The sequence below is a fragment of the Lutjanus erythropterus genome, chromosome 1 (genome assembly GCF_056507025.1).
Source record: "Lutjanus erythropterus isolate fLutEry1 chromosome 1, fLutEry1.hap2, whole genome shotgun sequence".
Lineage (NCBI taxonomy): Eukaryota > Metazoa > Chordata > Actinopteri > Lutjaniformes > Lutjanidae > Lutjanus > Lutjanus erythropterus.
Window position 1 is genome coordinate 2,414,808 of NC_139317.1, and position 19,716 is coordinate 2,434,523.

A 19,716-nucleotide genomic window follows, 5' to 3' on the forward strand; every position below is an offset into this window, starting at 1 on the left:
TAGCTGCTGCAGCTGGAAGTGAAGATGTTTTATTAAACTGCAGCAGCTTCTATGTATTTCTTCTATTTATAACCACCATCATGTACTGATAATGAACAGCTTGGTGTCGACTCTGACTCTGAATTTTTCAGATTCCGTTTTTTAACCAAAAAAAAAAAAAATCCTCCTGGATGTGCACCTTCAGCCACATTTCTGCTTCTGGCCTGAGGTGACAAAAATGACAAAGACCTCCGCAGGCAGGCAGGCAGGCAGGCAGGCAGGCAGGCAGGCACACATCCACCTGCCTGCCGTACGGCGTTTGCATGGTGTCCCTCCTCCTCCTCCTCCTCCTCCTCCTCTCCTCCTCCCTGCTCTCCCCTCCTGTGTGTCGGTGTCAGGCAGGAGGCTGTGATGAGCTGCTGCTGCTGCTGCTGCTGCTCGCTGTCTGTCGCCTCAGATTGAGTTTCAGCGCGGCAGCAGTCGGGTTTCTCTCCGGGAGATCAGGTTTTTTAAAACGCTCCTCTCTGCCTCCTCTTCCTCCTCCTCCTCCTCCCCTGCAGCTCGTCCCTGCCCGGCTCCTGTCCGCTCCGCTCCGCGCACGGAGCCGCACTTTGACTGGAAGTTTTCCCCGGTGGAGGAGAGCTGCTCCGCCGGAGAGTCGGAGGCATGAAGCGGCGATAGGAGCAAATAACCGAGAGAAGAAGAGAGAAAGAGGACAGAGAGGAGAAGGAATAAAACAGTCTGACTGAACAAGAACAGGGACGACGTCCAAGGTAAGCCTATTTTTACTTTTTATATCTCCCTGATACACAAAATACTGCAGTAGATCTTCTAAAAATACTGCAAGGACTCTTCTCTGAGACTTGAAAGTGAGTTTTTGGTCCACCTCTTCCTACTTTTCTGTTTTAACCCTTCAAAGGTGGACTGCTGTGCAGTTTGACACTGAACATGATGTTGAGTAAAGCCAACCTCATTTCTAAAGAAATTTGTTTTTGAGGCACCATTTTAATAAAGGTTTTATAATGGTTTAATTAATGGCTAATAAACAAATTTAAGCAATCATCAATCAAACTAGGAAAAGTATCAGTTACAATCAATCCAAATGGCCAAACCTTTTTCATTACTTCTTCCAGCTCTCAAAAATGGAGATAAAAGCAGATTGGTTTGATGTTTTCCAGCCCAGTATTTGCTCAGAATCGACCCAAATATAGTCTAAAATAAACAATACAAATGAATTCATAAATGATAGCAATAGTACTGTGGTTCATAACTATTTTCCAATATAACATAATTATAAAACATCAATTGAAGTGTTCACAAGTGGCCTAAAACACATTAAATTGCAGTGCAGCTATAAACTAATTTCTTTAGCTCAAAGACCAAAAATAATAGGTTTGATCTAACTTTGCCAACTGCAACAAACCTTTAGAGTCTGTCAGATAAGTCTGCTCCAGATACACGGGCATGAAGATGGAGAAAGAGAAACATGCTATCAAGAAGCTAAAGAAATAATGTTTTTGTAATTTTGCAAACGGCTTATGTTATAATGAAAGTACAGATGTGATATCTTCTCTCAGCAGAATGAATTAAAGTGATAAAGTTGCACAGAGTGACTGGATGTGTTCACATAATGAAGAGATTTCTAAATTCATTTCTAATATACTTAAGTTTTTAATGTATTTAAAAAACAGCCTCATGGTAAACCAGCATAAATTCTCTCCACCCGCCCAAACCCGTTTTAACCCGCACAGTCCAACCCAAAACAGTGGAACCCCCCCCCCCCCCAATCTGTCGACACTGGATCAAAGTTAAAATATTCTAAAGCTCCAATCAGTGAACCGTGTTGGTCTGCGGAACCCAGTTTGAAAACCATGGGTTTATAACTAAGGAAAGTTGGGTACCACTTTACAATTAGACTACACTTCGAGAGAACTGAACAATTTATCAAAATTTTATCAAAATCACAGAATGGTCTACAGCAATTTTCGAATTGTAGGATGTGCAGTATTTGTTAAAGGTGAAATGTGAGTCAGAATACCATTTTAAATGTAATATTGTGGTGCTGCAGAGGCGTCCCAGTTAACAGTTTAGTTCAGGCCCCTGAAAAAAAACCCAAAAACACCACAATCATTATAATGTGTTTTTCACTGGAAATGAGAATAATGATGTAAAAATGATCCTTTACTGTAAAATCACAAATCATATCGCAGTTGTAACATCAGTCAAAATGATTATGATAAGATATTTCTTCAAAATCTTTCAGCCCTTCTTATAAATTATTCTTAAATGGTTCATAATGAGGTTATTAAATACCTTGTAAGTGCTTTATAAATCATTATTTATGCACCTGCTACCTGGTACATAAACACTTTCCCAGGGTTCTTGACTTCTCACCCAGTTCATAGAGTTTAAGCATTAGCATTAGCTTATATCAGCCAGCTACAGTTATGAAATCAGCTTGTGAGAGTCGTCATTTTAATCCACAAGAATCAGCTAGAAATGAGAAGCACCTTCTTCAAGGGATCACAGACCTCGTCTTTCAACAATTGCTCCCAGCTTTGATGTCAAATCTGCCACCGTTTTCACCGTAAACTGCATAAATGCAGTGCGAGAATAGAAAGCTTGGCAGGGGTCGCAACAGTAACTAAGGTAGGCGGGGCTTAGCGAAGGCTCAGTTGACCCCTCGACATGCAGTTCAATATCTGAATGCCTGGCGAGGAGTTTTTTGTGTGTCTGTAGACGTGCAGTTGTTACTGTTGTTATTGGACAGAGACAGCGGGGGACAGTTTTATCTCGGGCTAACCCTCCTGTGGACGTCAGAATTGGACGTCATAAAAACGTTCTTTCAGGCCCCACAGGGGACGTCTTCTCAACGTACGACAAGATGTTTAAAAGACATCTTCTGGTTGTTTCTTTGCTCAGTGCGAGGGTTGGCTGTTGTGATTGATTGTGATCATTGATTGACAATGAAGACTTTATTATTTTCAAACCTAAAAATAAATTTTAAAAAATACTCAGAGGGAATTCCTTCCTCTCAAATTGGGCATCGATGCTCTAATGTGCTTCTATTGTGGGCGTTCTTGGCATGAAAAAGTTTGGGAACCCCTGTTACAAACTAATAAGAAGAACAGGTCTTAATTGTCAGGTTCTTGCTGGCTGGCAGGTCATCAACAGTGAAATTATTATTAAATTTGTTTATAATGGCTAATGAGTTTCACACCAGTGGGTCATAAACCAGGAGGGGCTCATGCTGAGGCAGGGGCGAAATGTGAAAGAGAGAAAAGATGGAATAATAACTTTTTTTCACAGAAGACATTTTTAAAGCACAGGTGTGGCTAATATCAGTGTTAATGGCTGCATTGTGACGCAGTAATTGCAGGAGCAGAGGCAGCGTTAACGTTATTCTCTGCACCTGATTGGTCAGAGTGTCTGCTGTGAAAAGGGTCTGTGAATCTGCATCACGAAGATGAAGAGAGCAGTTTGGCAGAAGTTTAATTTTAATTTCATTTTCTTAACAGAAACTTGAAGGCTGAAAAGAAACATGGGCTGCAAGGTCACAGGTTTCTCTCTTTGTGATAACAGCTGGTAACTTAATTAAAAATCCATGTGAGATGAATACAGTCAGTTTTACAATATTACACCTGTCTCCAGTTAATCCAGTTAATGGTTAATCTATTGTTAATAAATGGGTTTTGGTCCAGAAACTCTGCAGCAGAATTAAAACTGTAGATAAACTTTGAATAACTTGGAGAACCCCCCCCCCCCCACCACCACCACCACCACCAAATTTGTATTTCATAAATTGATATTTGTCATTATTTGGGTGCTTGAATATTAAATAGATGCAGTTGAAAATATTACATTATTAAGTAACCTACAGAAGAAACCTACAGTTAACCCACAGAAGAAAAGTAAATCACTTAATTTGACTCAAAATCTATTAAAATAAGTTGCTTTGAAATTTTGAGTTTTCTTAACTTTCTCCTTTTTACAGTCTGCACTAAAATGTTTTCAAATTTCATCAACTAAAATACGTGTCACAGCCTACGTCTTCGACTCGACGCCTTTCTCTCTAAATTTTTCTGGTTTCTAGCCTCGTTCTATAGGTGCCAAATCCAAAAAAAGAAACGTGTCTGAGAATTTATAGTTGCAGCTCCAGACGGACTTCTCTTTCTGTTTTGGGGCCAAAATGTCTCTTTTGAAAGTACAGGTTGCAGACCAATGGACTAAACTGTCTGAAAATGATCAGCAGATTAATTGACATTGAAAATTATTGCTAATTGCAGTCGTACCGTGCAGCACTTTTCCACGAGTCAAACGGTCAGTCGGTCCGTTGGAGTCATCTTCCTGATTTGATGAGCTGGTGATAAATCCGGTGTCCTGCCGGAGGAGGATGAACACCAGCCAAAAGGATTTTTCACAACCTGGCAACTCAAAAGGTGTTCTAATTAATGGCTAATAACTGACATATATAGCACTATCTGCTACATTAAAAATGTCTCCTTTATGACGCAGTCCACAGTGACTCAGACTGTGTCCTCAGTGACACCGAGCTGCTCTGTCAGATTCTTCTGTACCTGATCAGGAGCCAATTTGAGCACTTTTCTTTTTTTAATATAGAAAATAATTTTAAAGGAGGATATGACAATGTTGAAAGTCCTCTGGGAGACAGAAATGTCAGGTTTTTAAACAGATGTGGATGTGTTTTTTTTTATACTGATCAACCATTAACGTTAAAACTTATAAAGCCCTTATAAACGGTGCCTCATTAAAAAGAGACAAAGAAGCACTTTGAACGGTTTGGTGTTCGGGTTTGCATTTCTGTTCTTTCTAAGCGTCTTTCTGCTTCACCTCTGTGTGGCAGAGGTGCATCTTTGAGAAATATTTCCAGTTCTAGAAGCTCGGTGATGTGGCGATGCGCTGCCATCAAATGGAAATCGTAGTTACGAGTTGGAAAGTTAAGCTTGTGACATTTGAGCTTCCAGAGAAGTTCCAGTTTAAGAAGTTGTGAATAACACAAGAGGGGGGAGTTCATATTGACTCTTCTTGTGAATACGGTAAACACAACCCCATTTGAAGGCAGCGATACTCGCAGGGCGATTTGGAAACTTCTGTAGCTGACTAGCTAACACGAGCCAGCTTTTATCACTTGTCAGTGAAAATGTCTCTCTCCATAGCTCTCTGTGCTGCAGTATTTTGTTGCCAGGAATGTTCATCTTTCATTTAACAAAAGTTATTCAGGAGGAAAAAGATTTCTGAGCTGGAAAACATGCTAAAGGCCTAATTATACTATCAAAAACTGACTCAAATGAAGTGTTTTCTGACCGTGTCTGAAAGCAAAAGTGTTTAAAGGTGTTGGGAAGAGTAACACTTGAAGCCAGGGGGTCAAGTTGACGTGAAAGATGCCACTCATCACAATCTTCACTGTAGATCCTTAACTGAGAGCCATGTTCATGTGTGCATGCACACTGTCTGAACTGTGGTCTGAACTGTGGTGTGACGGTGTGCGCACACACGTGAACGGCATGTTGAGGCTTTTGGAGACTTGGATTGCAGCAAGATTCTGCAACACAGTCATCCTGTGAAACTCCAACAAGAGTGGACTGAAAAACTGGGGTGAATTATCCCTTTAAAGTGGCTTCATATCAGTTTGCACGTCAAAATTTTGAACTCTGTGTTAAAAAAAAATTCAGATTTACTTCAGCCAGAAGATCCTTTGGTATTATTTGAGATTTTGACACTTTACATCCCCAAAAAAGACACACACACACACACACACACACACACACACACACACACACACACACACACACACACAGCTTCCTGCTCATCCCACCATCATTTCATCAGTTTTTTTTTACACCTCTCCTCCCCTCCCTCTCTGACTCACTCACTGTGAGGCCTCACGTCACGTCTCTCCACTCATTCATAAAAACGTTCTGTGTGACTGTTGTTGTATTTAACTGTGTTCTTACTTACGTACAGTACGACGCATCACATCTCACATTGTTCCCAAATTTAGACTGATTGTACAGGTGTGTTTTTCAATGACTCAGTGTTTTTTTTTTGTAGAGCATCTGTGTTGGGAACATAAATTAATTTCGGGCACATTAGAGCTCAGCACCTGTTCCATCAAAGGTCTCGACTTGTTGAGTCAGTCTGCTTTGTGTCAGACTGGTCGCTGAAAAGCAATTTTGCCAGTGATATTTCGAGGTTTAGATTAGTCTGGTTCACACGGTAACAGAACACTCTGGACTTGTTGGTTTCACGAAGTAAATGAGATTTCTCTTTGGTTCCTGTCTAACGGAGCTGTTTCATCAGGCTTGCGTCTTGAGTTTCCAGGTTTTAACATCCCTTAACTGATTATTTGATGCGGTGATGAACTCTGTTCAGCTGTCACTAGTAGTTCTTTCCACTAACAAATCTTTTGGTCTGAGAACTATGTGGAAATGAGGGCTGAACAGTTTATCAAAATGGCAACAAGGTCTACTGTCTACAAAGTCTACTGTCATTTTCAAATCGTAGGAGGTGCAATATTTGATAAAACCCTGTTTTTGTCAGACTCATGAAAACATCTTTGTAGGGCTGCAACTAATGATTATTTTCATGATCAATTAATCATCATTTCTATCATAAATCAATCAGTTGTTTGGGCCAGAAAATGTCAAAAAGTCAAAAAGTGTTTCCCAAAGTCCGAGAGATGACGTCCTCAAATGTCTTGTTTTGTCCACAATTCAAAGATATTCAGTTTACTGTCAGAGAGGAGTAACAGAAACCAGAAAATATTCACAGCTGAGGAGCTGAAATCAGAGACTTTGGACAAACTGATTAATCAATTATCAAAACAGTTGCCAAGTAATTTAATAGTTGGCAACTAATTGATTAATCAACAAATTATTGCAGTTCTGTATTGTTTGATCACCGTATGAATCAGACTTTTCACTGTTTTTCGGTGAAAATGAGAAGTAAAAATTATCATTCCCTCTAATGTTCTAATCATTTTCTAATCCTCTAATCATATCACATTTGCAATATCAGGAAAAATAATCACACACTGATATTCAAAATTGTTCCGCCCTAATGGAAATAGTGAAAAAGACACCATCATAATCTCCTAGAGTCCAGGGTGATGTCTTCAGATTGATTTTTTTTTGTCCAAGCAACAGCCCAAATCCCAAAAGAATCAATTTGTAATCGTATAAAACTTCTAACATGAAGAGCTTTAACTCTGTATGGATGTGAAATGATTGCTGCTGTCGGCTCAGGATGAAAAAATGGTGTAGAGACACTGTAACAGGATCTTGTTTCAGGGTTAATAAATTACAAAAATCAACAAAGACAGAGTTCGGGTTAGTAGTTAGTTTCCTTTTTGTCTTTTTTCCTGAGTGTGAGTCTGCATGGGGTCTTTTATTTTGAAAATTGACCAGATTCTCTATGGTGTTCCTGTGTGTGACTTCCTGTCTGCTCGATCTGGTCTGTGCAGACGGATGCAGCATCTGTTGAAACCAGACTCTGTGTGTATTCTGTATTCTGAGAGCTGCTGCTGGGATGTTCTGCTCTGCTGATGGTGGAACAACAAGCAGTTATCATTGTATTTTGACCAGTCATGTTGTATTATTTGAATCAAACGAGACGGAGATCAGGGAGTCATCTGCATAGAAACAGCTGCTGATGCCTCACTTATTATATATTTTACCTAATAGTCTCACATAAATTGCAAAGTGAGGATGATGCAGTCCTAATACCACTCTGAACGGTTATATCACACAGAAAACACGCTAACACGCTATGGATAGCTGGCCAAATGCACACAATGTGATGGATACGAAGATACCATGACAACCGTGAAACTGTGAGAACTGTGATAGGTCAGTTTCAGTAAATATGAATATGATTATTAAGGCTGCAACTGACTGTTTTAAAATAACAAGCATTGTGTAGAATATCTGAGCAGAGCACGCATTTTAAATGTCAATATCACAGTCGATCACATTCATTCATTCAATTGTAGGAAGCCAAAATAATGATCAACATTAATATTTGATTAGTTGCTCCGCCCTACAGGACAGAGCACAGTCCTGTAAATGACATGATATCAGATCAGAGCATAGACTTGTACTCCCGATATTTGATGCAGTATTTTGGGCAGTATCAGAGGTATTTCTGATACTGCTCAGAACAACCTCACTCAATTCCCTCATTTGAGGGGCTGGAACCAGCAAAGGTTTGGCATTTTTTATTGGTAAATGTCTTAAATGGTTGATCAATCAATTATCAAGCTTGTTTTCACTTCATTTTCAGCAGATCTAATCGATTACTCAACTTCTGATTATCTATTGTTATCTCTGCAGCTGAAATCTTTACTGGGCAGAAATTCTTCCATGTCAACAAAGCATCTGATTTTTAATTTAAAATGAAATAATATTGAAATGGAATGTAAAATATAAAGAAAGAAAAGAACTTTTCACAGTGTTTCCTTCTGGATCACCCTGAGTTGCCCTGTTGTCCCAGAACTCAACAATTTCACTCATGTTTAGAACTCAAATAAAGGCAGACAGATGCCATAAATCCATCAAAAATTGGAATTTTGATACTGAGAAGTGCAGAAAAACCTCAGGACTCGGGCAGAAATAGCTGTTGGGTTTGGTTGAGACCTGTTTTCTGAGGCAGTGCTGGGATTTCATGAAACCATATCATTTCAGCTGCTGCTTCTCATCTGTGACATCCAACCTGAGCCACCGAGGACTGGCATTTGCTGTTGGCTAATTTCCGTAAATGTCAGGTGTAAGCATATAGGTGGGTGGACCAGCTCGTTTACCTCGAGATGTTTAATTAATGCTTAACGGTTCTGCAGCCTGCACCTGCTGCCTCCTTCCAGTGTTAAAGTATGTGTGTCGTGCATCAGTTTTCTCTCCTGCCTTTTGAGAAAAGATTTTCCAGGAATATTAATTTGGATCACTGTCCACTTCCTCCCCCAGCGTCTTTGTGTTTACCGGACGCTGCAGGAGCCGATTCATGCTCAGCTGAGCTGCTCAGCTCACTGATGTGGAAATGGTCTTGTGTAGCGATGGTTATCTGAATGAGGTCAGGGGTCGGGGGAGTAACTCCTCAGCTGTTTCTGTTCCTCACTTCCATTTATTACACTTCAAATTGAGTGTGTGTTTCAGGAAGGCACTGACCTGGACACTGAGACTGAATGAATCCGCTGCAAATGTTGAACCTGATGAACTTCTTTTTGCAGCTGAAGTTTTGTGTCTTATCTCTGTGCTGATCTCTTTCCTTCCTCTCTGCATCTTAAACAAATCAGTTCAGTCAACCAGCAGGAGACATTAAGTCTAGACCAGTAACTTGATAAAAACCTTGGAACGTCCTGAAATACATATTACAGGAGAATAAAATGCCTGAGCAAATAATATAGGTTGTAAAGATGCTTAAATAAACTAATAAATAGTGTTTGCAAGATTTCATTCAGAGTCTTACGATATTATCTGATCTGTGGTTGACTCAGGCACGATTTAATCTTCTTTTGGTTTTGGCTTTTTACCATCAATTGGTTTCACTTATGCCAATATTAAGGCAACTTTAACTAACTTACAGTCAGAACTAAGATGATCTCTAAAATGTGCACCCTGCTGTGCATTTGAGTGAATTTGAGGAGTGACTTTAAAATCCTTAACTTCAAACCAAATGGAGCCTTCATTTGAATTGAAGAGATATTTAATAGATCTTTTAATGTTTAAATATTTTCAGTAAACTGTTCACAATCTTATAAATGATTATTCACATAAATTGAACTATACTGTGCATGCTGATTATTTAAACGCTCACTGAGAATTTAAACATTTTTAATAATCATCATGAGCCTCTAATTCAAGTTTAATGTCAATAATATTTAGAAAAATGCTAAAGTGAGTGGCGTTGTCAAGATACCAAAATTTTTAACTTTGATACAGTGCTGTTATTAAAAAGTGATACTCAATACCTCTTTTAAAAAAGAAATACAAATGTCCCAGACACACAAAATAGAAAATGTTTTTCTTTCTTTAAAAAAAGACAACAGTGCTGGTTAGGGATGCATGCAATTAGTTGACTACATGATTAAACAATGCCACTTGCACTAGTCAGCACCAGAAATATTTTACTCATGCACTGTGCCAGTTAACTGCTGCTTCTATGATGTTATGCAGCTGCCTGCCACTACTGCCCGCTGCTGCTTCCTCACGCCATACGCCGTAAGCACTGGATGTTTTTATCAGCAAAGTCAGACAGATGACAGCTCGGAAAACCAGCACAGTTTGTCAGTGTTTTAATCTAGAACATGGAAATAACATTGAATGTAGACTGTGACAGAATAAACTGGTACATAATCACTTGACTGGAGAAACATGTGACCACATTCAGCACAGACCTGGACGTTAACCTGCAAGCAGAGCAGCTCCTGCTGCTGCTAGCTCTGCTAACGTTAGCCACACTGTGTAGCACGCTGCAGCTAATGTCAGCTCCAGGCTCTTTACCCACAGACTCTGTGATACTCTTTGGTATGAAAAGGTGAAGCATTTAGCGAGATGTTGTCATGTTGTGTAGGGTAATGTGTTTGTATTGCACAGCACAAAGTGTCACACATTTAAGTGGAATTTAAAATAGGATTTGGTGAGTGTAGACTGTGATTAACGGCTTCAAATGGCTCTTAATATGTGCTTTAATACACTACAGACATACAAATTCTGAAATATTTTACATTATATACATCAGACATGTCTGCAAAGTTGCAGGTGTTTGTTTTGATTAAAAATGTAATGCAAGTCTCAGGGCTGTAGTCAAATTTGTATGTTTTTAGGCCAAAAAAAGAGAAAGAAAATGAATTATTAACAAACCAGCAGCCTTTATTTTTGGAGATAAAATTCACAGAAAATACAACTAAGGTCAGTTATGACAGTTATGTAAAAAAATATGTATAAAAAGAAGAATGAAGATGTCTCAGACTTTTTTATGGTTAGTCCAGAATATCTTCAGGGGATGTGGTCGCACTGGGAGGATTTCAGCTCATGACCTCTGTACTTTTTAAAACCTCTCCTTGGCGATTAAAGCATAATTAATGCTGTTCAGATATGGGTAGGAAAATTCAAAAGGAAGGGCTGGGAAAGATTGTGGCTTTAGTTTAATATTTTAAGAAGTCAACACTGAATTTTAAACATGAGACTTTGTGACCTTTTCAATATTTAAGCAAAAGCACCATCTTTCTTCAGCCTCGTCCAAGTGTTGTAGTAGCTAAACCTGAACCACATGGAGGGGGTGCAGTCCTGGTCTCTGTGTCAAAGTCTTGTGCTTGGTCCAAATACTGCATATTTGGTGTAGACATGTTATTCTGCCACATTCATGAGCTTTTTACCGTAGTCTGTGCAGCCTGTATCTGAAATGAGTAACCATAGCAACATGGATGCAGTCAAAGCCTCTGTTACAATTTATGGCAACGCAGTAACAAGCTAACATTTTATTCAGCGTGCCTCATCTTCCAATCACCACAGGATGGCGACTGTAACACTCGAGCTGCAAGAAAAATCCAAAGATGAAAAGTAAAATATCTCAGCTACAGATTATAGGTCGGCAAAACTTTATTTTAACTCATTTCAAAACTTTGAGTTGGGCTCAAAACTCAGACATCTATTGCAGTGAGTTGCCTTGAAATTTTTATTTGAACTTTTCTTTTTGTTATTTTACACTGTTTGAGAACAGCTACAAATCATATTCACTGTTTGTCATCCACATACATACACTGTTATTAACTCTGAATCTTGCTGGCATGATGATGATCCACAAGGCTCCTGTTACTAAGTCGTGTCTAAGGTTAGTCCTATTTACTGGAGTAGTGAACAGTGTCTCCATTGCATAAGAACCTCAAGGGATGGTATGATTGTTCCAGGTATTAGTCGAACCCCCAGACATGGCCAGGAAAGTTTCAGCTTCTGAAAAAATTAAGATTCTCATTGAAAAATGCATTAAAAATTTTTAATTTGTCTTGGCAAGTGACCAAATATAATCTAATATATGAATATGTATAATACCATATAAGTGGAATAATTTCCTTTGAGGATAATCAGGAATTAATGGACTCTGCCGAGACAATAGTTCGATTCTGGCTTCCACATCGTCCATTAATTCCTGACAATAGACAGCTCATCGGGGCATTATCCCTAACTTATTACACCTGTGTGCTCGTCCTCAGTTGAAATGAAAGCATATAAGATCCCGTCTCTTCTCTGGAATGAGGGTTTTTAAAAGTCATTCTGGGAAATACCAAAGAAAAGTCCAACAACAGCTTATCATAACAAAGATAAACGTAAGAATGTCAGACAGAAAAGAAAATGAAAAACCTGCCGACGCCTCGCTCGCTACAGATTCCCCCTCAGATCTCCAGAGAGGAGAGCACGGCCTCTTTCCTGCTCCTCATTTATCTCTGAGCTGACACAGGACCAGGGAGGGGGCAACAGGAAGTGTGTGTGTGTATATGTGTGTCTGAGTGTGTGTGTATGAGAGGGAGAGAGAGAGGCAGCTTTGGATTTTGTCATCAGTGATGATCAAAGTCAAACTTGGGGACATCTGAGTCCAATCACTCCATCAGCCCTGCAGGGTTTATACAGAGAGGAGGGGAGGAGGAGGAGGTGGGGGGAGGTAAAGATGGTGGAGAGCTTTGAAAGAGAGACACAGACAAACAGAGGATGGAGTGAGGGAGGGATGACAATCTGTTGTGTTTCCAAACTTTCTCATCTCTCTCCCACTCCCTTCCTCTCCCTCCTCTCCTTTATTTTACCTCTCCTCCCTCCTCCTCGGCCTCTCCTCCCTCCTCGCCCACCCCGCCCGTCTGTGGCCTCCTCCTCCCGCTGTGACTCGCATCTGCTGGGAAAAAAAGCTGATCTTTAGTCTTGGCAGGGAATCCCCAGCATGCCCACCGCCTGCTCAGACCGGGACTGGTGACGTAGTGCTGTGCAGCGCAGGGTGGATGCCGGCTTTCAGAGCTGAGCTTCTTACCTGTATTCTTCTCTCTCGCCCAGAAAAAACAGATGGCCTTTTTCCCACAGAGCTTTATCTTCTCTGAGGGAAATAGAAAAGGAGCGTGTGATGATGATGAGCTGGTGGCAGAAACACGTGGTTGGATTTGGGTTCTGGTTGTTCTGGATTGTTTGAGTCTGTCTGTTTTCTCACTGTCCATTCTGGTCATAGTGATCCCCTTAAAGAATAGACTGTGTGAAGGAAGTGGACTCGGCTTCTGGGTATGGCTGCACAATTAATCAAAATTTTATCAAAATTACAAAATGACAAGGTAAAATGTGTCAAAACTTTTAAATTAATGAATGTCATGAGGCAGAAATGTCCTGCCCTATAAATCAGATTCTGCAGACTTAAAAAAGAACATAATTTGGCACATATTCCTGCAAAAAATCATACCATAGTCATTTTAAAATGTTTTCAATCAAAATAAGAATAATGATGTAAAAATTGGCATTATCTCTAGTAATGCAAATCATATTGTTTTTGCAATATCAGTCAAAATAATCACATTAGATGTTTTTTTAAACCTCCTTCTGGGTCTGTAAAGTGAAGCCTGTGCTGAAGTGCCTTAAATATGCATTCTTTTTAATGGCCAGAAGTCTGATGGTATGTAAGCTTATGAGAAAATTAGCCTCACTAGATTTATGTCCTCAGGAAACAGCTTCCTAATCAATTTATGGTCTCAATCACTGATTTTGCCCTCAACAAATATTGTGCCTTTTGTGATTCAAGTTTGCAGCTGGACATTTTGCGAGTTCAATAAAATTCAATTAACTGTTCAGGCCTGGTTGCTACCACTTTTACTGTCAAGTGCTACTAAGATGACATCCTCAGCTCCACACTTTCATCCAGATAAGGTCACTTCTGGCTCCGGCAAAACCAAGATGGCGACGACCATCATGTTAGACTCAAGGCTTCAAAACAGGACTCCTGAAAGCAATAGATGACGTCACAGTGGCTACGTCCACTTCTCTTATACAGTCTATGATTGAAAGACAAGTAAACCTGTCATTTATGGAGTAATCTATGTTTTTATATACATTTAAAGGATCACATAACTGAAATGTGACAGTTGCTGTTGTAGTGCCAAACCCACAGAAAAGTGTTGAATTTTTGTTTCTCGTACCCTGTTCATTCATTAATAAGGCAATATTGCTGCAATTTTTTTTCTCTTAATTTAATGTTTCACACAATGTGTGTATTTACAACGTGTAATTATCCTGCATAATTATATATATCCATATATCTCTCCATACAACCATGTATTTCCACATATCTGTATAAGTGAAAGGTGTATATATTATATAGTCTGTGTGTGTACTTTTCTAATTTAAATCTTTATTTTATCTTAATTCCACTTATCCTTTTTCTACCTGTACTTTTTGAGCTGCTGTAAAGGTGTTAACGTCTCCGATATGGAAGTATCATCCAACTCTGCAGTTTCCCTCAGCTCTTTAGAGTGTTGTAACCTTTCAGCCTCTTTTAGGGCACAGTTTTGATTTCACGTTGCATTTACTTTATATTTTTTTCTCATTGACCTTGTTTCTACAGCAGGCTGCACTTTTCAGCAGGAAAGCTGTGATAAACCCACTGAACACTAGGAAATGTTAAAAAAGACAAGCACATCCCACAGGATCAAGAAATTATCAAGCAAAGTTGAAACAGATCCGCACACCAAGAAGAAGCTCCCATTTAAAGTATTTTAATGAGGAAGAGCCTTGTGCTCCAAACGTCAGAGAAAATAAAAATCCTGTTAACAGGAGCTTCTTGGTGTGAGGATCAGTCAGTTTCATCTCAAACACATTGTACACTGCCTGCTTAGCACCGCTTGTGGGAGAAGTTTGCCTTCAGGACTTTCTGCCAAAAAGTTTCAAGCCTTTCTGCCAGAAAGGTATGGGTTAGGGGAAGGGTTAAAGCAGAAAGCCCTGAAGGCAAACTTCTCCCACATGCCTCAGCAGCAAACAACAGCTAGCTGGAGCGGAGAGCATTTAGCAGCTAAAGAGATTGTTCTCAGGAGGAAGAGACCAAAAATACAGACAGGAGAAAAGTGAAAACTCTGGACTCGTTATATTCACTACATATCAATTAAATACTAATGTTACTTCATGTATGCTGGATGTGTAAATATGTAACTGTTTGCTAACACGCAGCTTGAAAGGTTTGGTGTGTAGCCACAGTGATCCACTGGAGAGGAGCAAAAGAGAGAAAGTGAGATGAGTTTTTTTTAAATCCTACACACTGCATGTTCACAAATCCAGACACATGATGGCATAAGTACAGTACAGTACAGTACAGTACAGTACAGTACAGTAGTGTTTCGCTCAGGTCAGTCAGTGTGCATATTTCTACATGTAAAGAATTTATATTCATACATCTTTTTCTTTTTTTTAAGAGGAGTTATGCATTGAGAGCTGTTATTGTGCAGTGCACTTTGTACAGGTACTTTGTACTTTTTATAGTAACATAAAAATAAAATCAATACATTAATAAAAATGTATAATGCTAACTGGTGTTAGCATTTTGGGTTCCCTAGATGCAACCAGTAGACACCGAGAGTGACGGACAGACACGACGTGCCACTACAGAATTGCTGGAACACACAAAGCGATTGCCAGGTTTGTCTTTAGAGGGAGAGGGTCCCTGTCCACGGAGACGGCCATGTTTCTTTTGTAGCACAGGATGGAGACCCAAGCACTGGTTCTAGATATGGCTTTTTGCGTTTTTCTTGGCCAGTTTATCATTCCCTATTGAAGAAAACTTAATCCCAGTTTGACTGAGAGTTTGCTGTAGTGGTGTGTTTATGAAGTATGCCGGTACACTGGTGAACTTGACAGACAGAGCAAATCTGAGTCATTGAGTTAACCCAGAGATGTGGGTTACGGTCTTGGACAGTGGGTGACCGGAGATGATCAAAGGATGGGAAAGCAGAGCTCAGACTGAATGAAATTGCAAATGCTCTTCACCACAAATGACTACAAATGTGTATTGTTCTTCAGAACCCAGTCACAATGCAAAGCACTGTGTCGAGGCAGTTACAGGATACAAACACGGTACATTGCTAAAAAATTTGGTACAATACAACGAAAGTCAAAATGTACAGTAAACTTAAATGTGAGTTTAGTTCAGGTATCTGAATGTGCATTATATTCATGTTTGTCGCTGCCCAGTGAAACATTTGACAGGTTAATTTGATGTATAGCTGCAGCTACAGCATCTATATTAATCTACCATTTTCACTTTTAAGTGCAGTTATGCAACGAGTGCGATATGCAGAGCTGTGACTGTGGTCAGTCGTGCTTTAAAGTTCTCTCTCAGCTGCGAATGTAACTGTTTACTATAATTTATTGATGGAAATCAGTGCATTTGCTTTGGCTCCTTGCATCACCGAGGGCTCTCGGTTCCTGTTCTCTGAGTGCTCACTGCCAGCTGGGTTTTGGTCATCCCTGCTCTCCTGTGTGTTTGTGTTTGTGTGTTTCTTTTAATTGCAGCCTCACTGGAAAGGTCCTGCCTCCCTCTAGATGCATTCCGCTGCACGCTCTATTTTTTCCTGCAGATTCACCAATCACAGAGCTTCCGGCTGCCACACAGGACACCGGGGTCACCAAACCATGAAATCCTAGTTTGATTATAAATACGTCTCCACACAAAACACTCTGAAGCTGTTAAATGGGTATGCAGTCGCCATGGATACCTACTATATGATGAGTTACTGGGAAGCCCATTTGATGCCCTCCTGAGGAGCTGGTGATTCAGTGGTAGACTGGGTGCCTTCAAGATGCTGCTTTTGTTTTGCAGTTTGTCTGTAATCTGCATTTATCTATGAGTTCCAAATTTCATTTTACAATTTACACCTCAGTGATACAACAGGTGACATACGATCCATTCTTTACACTGACGTTGCCTTCATCCTTGGTGATGAAGAGTTCGTTCTGTGATGTTTCTGCACAGATGAGATCAGCTGTCAATCAAACACCACTGTGATGTGTTTTTCTTTGTAGTTTGTGTTCATTGTGTTTTTCAAGGGCTGAGAAACGGAGCAGAGATTTGCAAGTAGTGGGCGCAGTTTCCTTTGTTCACACATTGTGGGTGTCCGTGCTGCTTAAAGGGCTAGTCCACTGATTTTTTTTTTACACACGAAGATCAGTCATCAGTGCCTCTGGAGAAGCTTTAAGTCTGAAAGGTTATCAGATTTATCTCAGGTGTGGAGTTTGATTGATGTGGATGTAGATCAGGAAGGGGTTATCTATGACATTTTTAAGTTGCATATAGCTCATGGGAAGTGTAGTGATCACTGTTACAGTGTTTGAGCCATACTAGTGATTTTTTTTTTTTAGTTACTTTTTTTTTTTTGCAATTTTCACTTATTCATGCAGTTTCCAAAAAAAACACCTAAAACATTGCAACATGCATTGCAGTTTTGTTTTTTGTTTTTTTTAGAAAAGCTGTTGTGAAATCAGGCGTTTTAGGCTGCAACAATCCCCAAAAAGCCAACAAAATCCTGGAGTGACTGTGAAGATTTTTCTGTGGAAAAAATATGTCTCAACCATAAAACACCTGCGTTTAGAGTGGAGATTTTCTCTGTAAAATATGATCCAGTTTTAACAGAATCAGTGACTAGTTGGTGGTGTGTGACTTGGTACCATAAAGTGCTCATACCAGCAACACAAGTTACACAGTCCAGGACCAGGTGTACAGAGTGACAGAGGCACCATTCACTCTATTACAAGTCAGTGTAGAATCTAAATGATGATAAAGTGTTTATTTTAAGGTAAAATAGTTACATAATGTTACTTTAAATAATACACACACTCTAACAGTCTTATATCTCATAGTTTGGCTCAGACTTTAGATGATTCTCTGAACCAGATTTAACTTTGAAAGCAGTTTTCTGTGCTCATAGTTATATTTCACTTCCCCAAAGAGAAAGACCTTGCATATGTTGCCAAGAACTCCTCCCTGCACCGTTTACACCGACTGCATTCAGACAGTAAACAACAACGTCTCAAGGCCGCTGCAGAAACACTCAGTGTTGTCTCACTTCTCATAAATCTACTCAGCCCATGAGGTCACTACGTGATCTTCAGTACAAAGTGTTGCTTTTTCATAATTTGAGGGAAAGTAAATTCAGGAAATGGGACTGTACACCGCAGCAGGATTTTACTGGTCTTGGATTTATATTTAAATGTGACTTCTCTCATCAAAGGATCAGAGAGACGGGCTGTCTAATAACCAGGACATTCTGTCACATCTGCATTATTTAAAAGGACTGCGAGAGTTTTTTTTACATTAATGAGGGAATGAGCATGCAAATATTGTTTGATTTGATGCTGTTTTCTTGGCCAGCGTTCTCTTGAAAACCCCACCCGACACAAGGCTGTTTACAGGACATTTGAACATATTATCTAACATAATTTTAAAGACTTTTAAACCTGTTTGAGGTGTTTTACGTGTAGAGGTTATCTGTTGAATAATTCAGTAGATAATGTGTCACTACTTATACTGAGAAAACCAGAATCTGTCTGTCCTGAATGTGTGGCCGTCTTTACCTTCAGTTATTTCTTATTTTCATATATCAGCACGCCTCGTCGTGTATTATCGCTTACATAATATTCACTTTGCATTTCACTGAATTAAATATAAATATCATGGCTGATTGATTACATCACTGTCCTACAGTTCCTACAGTAAATGCTGTGTTTCATCTCTTCACATGTATACATACGTATACATGTATATTATTCATTTTGTAAACCTCATGTTTGCTCCTCAGTTCTTTAGTCTGCATTCATCTTCTGCTTTTTCAGCTCCCCCTCTAAATCCCATAATGCACTGTACGTTACACAGACACACACCGTGTATCATAAGTAACAGGATCACATAGTCTGCAGGTAAACTGTCATTGTTCACCCGGAGCTGCTACACAGTGCAGCTAATGTCAGCAGCAGCTCTCCTTGCAGGTTAACGTCCATGTCTGAGCTGAATGTGGGTACTAATTGCTCTGGTCGAGTGGTTATATGTCGGTTTATTCTTACACAGCCTGCATACAACCTTATATTCATTTTCTAGATCAAAATACTGACAAACCACACTGGTTTTACGAGATATCTTTGGCCCACTTTGCTGATAACAACATCTGGACCAGCTGGTCATGAGCGAGGTGAAAGCTGCAGCACTGGCCAGTGGCAGGCGGCTGCGCAGCACGCAGGAGTGAAACTAAACTACACTAACTAAACAAACCACAAGAAATTCAGTTACGACAGCCAGAGCTGATCGCAGCCATTCTACACAGTGGTCGTGATTCTACCAGCAGCACTTCGGATGCAGAGCGGAGCAGAGAGACGCTTATGGGACTAATCTATTTTTGATGGGTGCTGCAGATCGAGAGCAGATCGAGTGAGCAGGAAGTTAGAGAGAATCCGGCCAATTTTCAAAATAAAAGACCCTGCGCAGACTTGCGATCATAAAGACAAACTATGCAGAGTACTGATCCAAAATCTGAGCAAATAAACATAATAGGTGAGCAAAGCACTTCGCTGCTGAAATGCATCTGCTGCTGGTGGGGCTGCAGACGAGTGGAGTCTGAAAAACACACACATGCGCTTTAATTTTGGTGTAAAAACGATATGATGTTACAGTTGGTGAAGGTGGAACTATTTTCAACTACTTAATATACTGCTTTGTAGCTTTATC

General features: G+C 39.8%; 1 protein-coding gene across 1 annotated transcript in view; it reads left to right on the forward strand.

Annotated features, from left to right (window-relative positions):
• Positions 1-569: 569 nt before the first annotated feature.
• The window catches only part of LOC146332465 (SH3 and multiple ankyrin repeat domains protein 2-like), a 318,816-nt gene continuing 299,669 nt past the window's right edge, over positions 570-19,716 (forward strand). The window contains exon 1 of the mRNA XM_084717344.1: positions 570-752. The gene's annotated coding sequence lies outside the window, so the exon portion shown is untranslated. The remainder of the gene's footprint in view (positions 753-19,716) is intronic.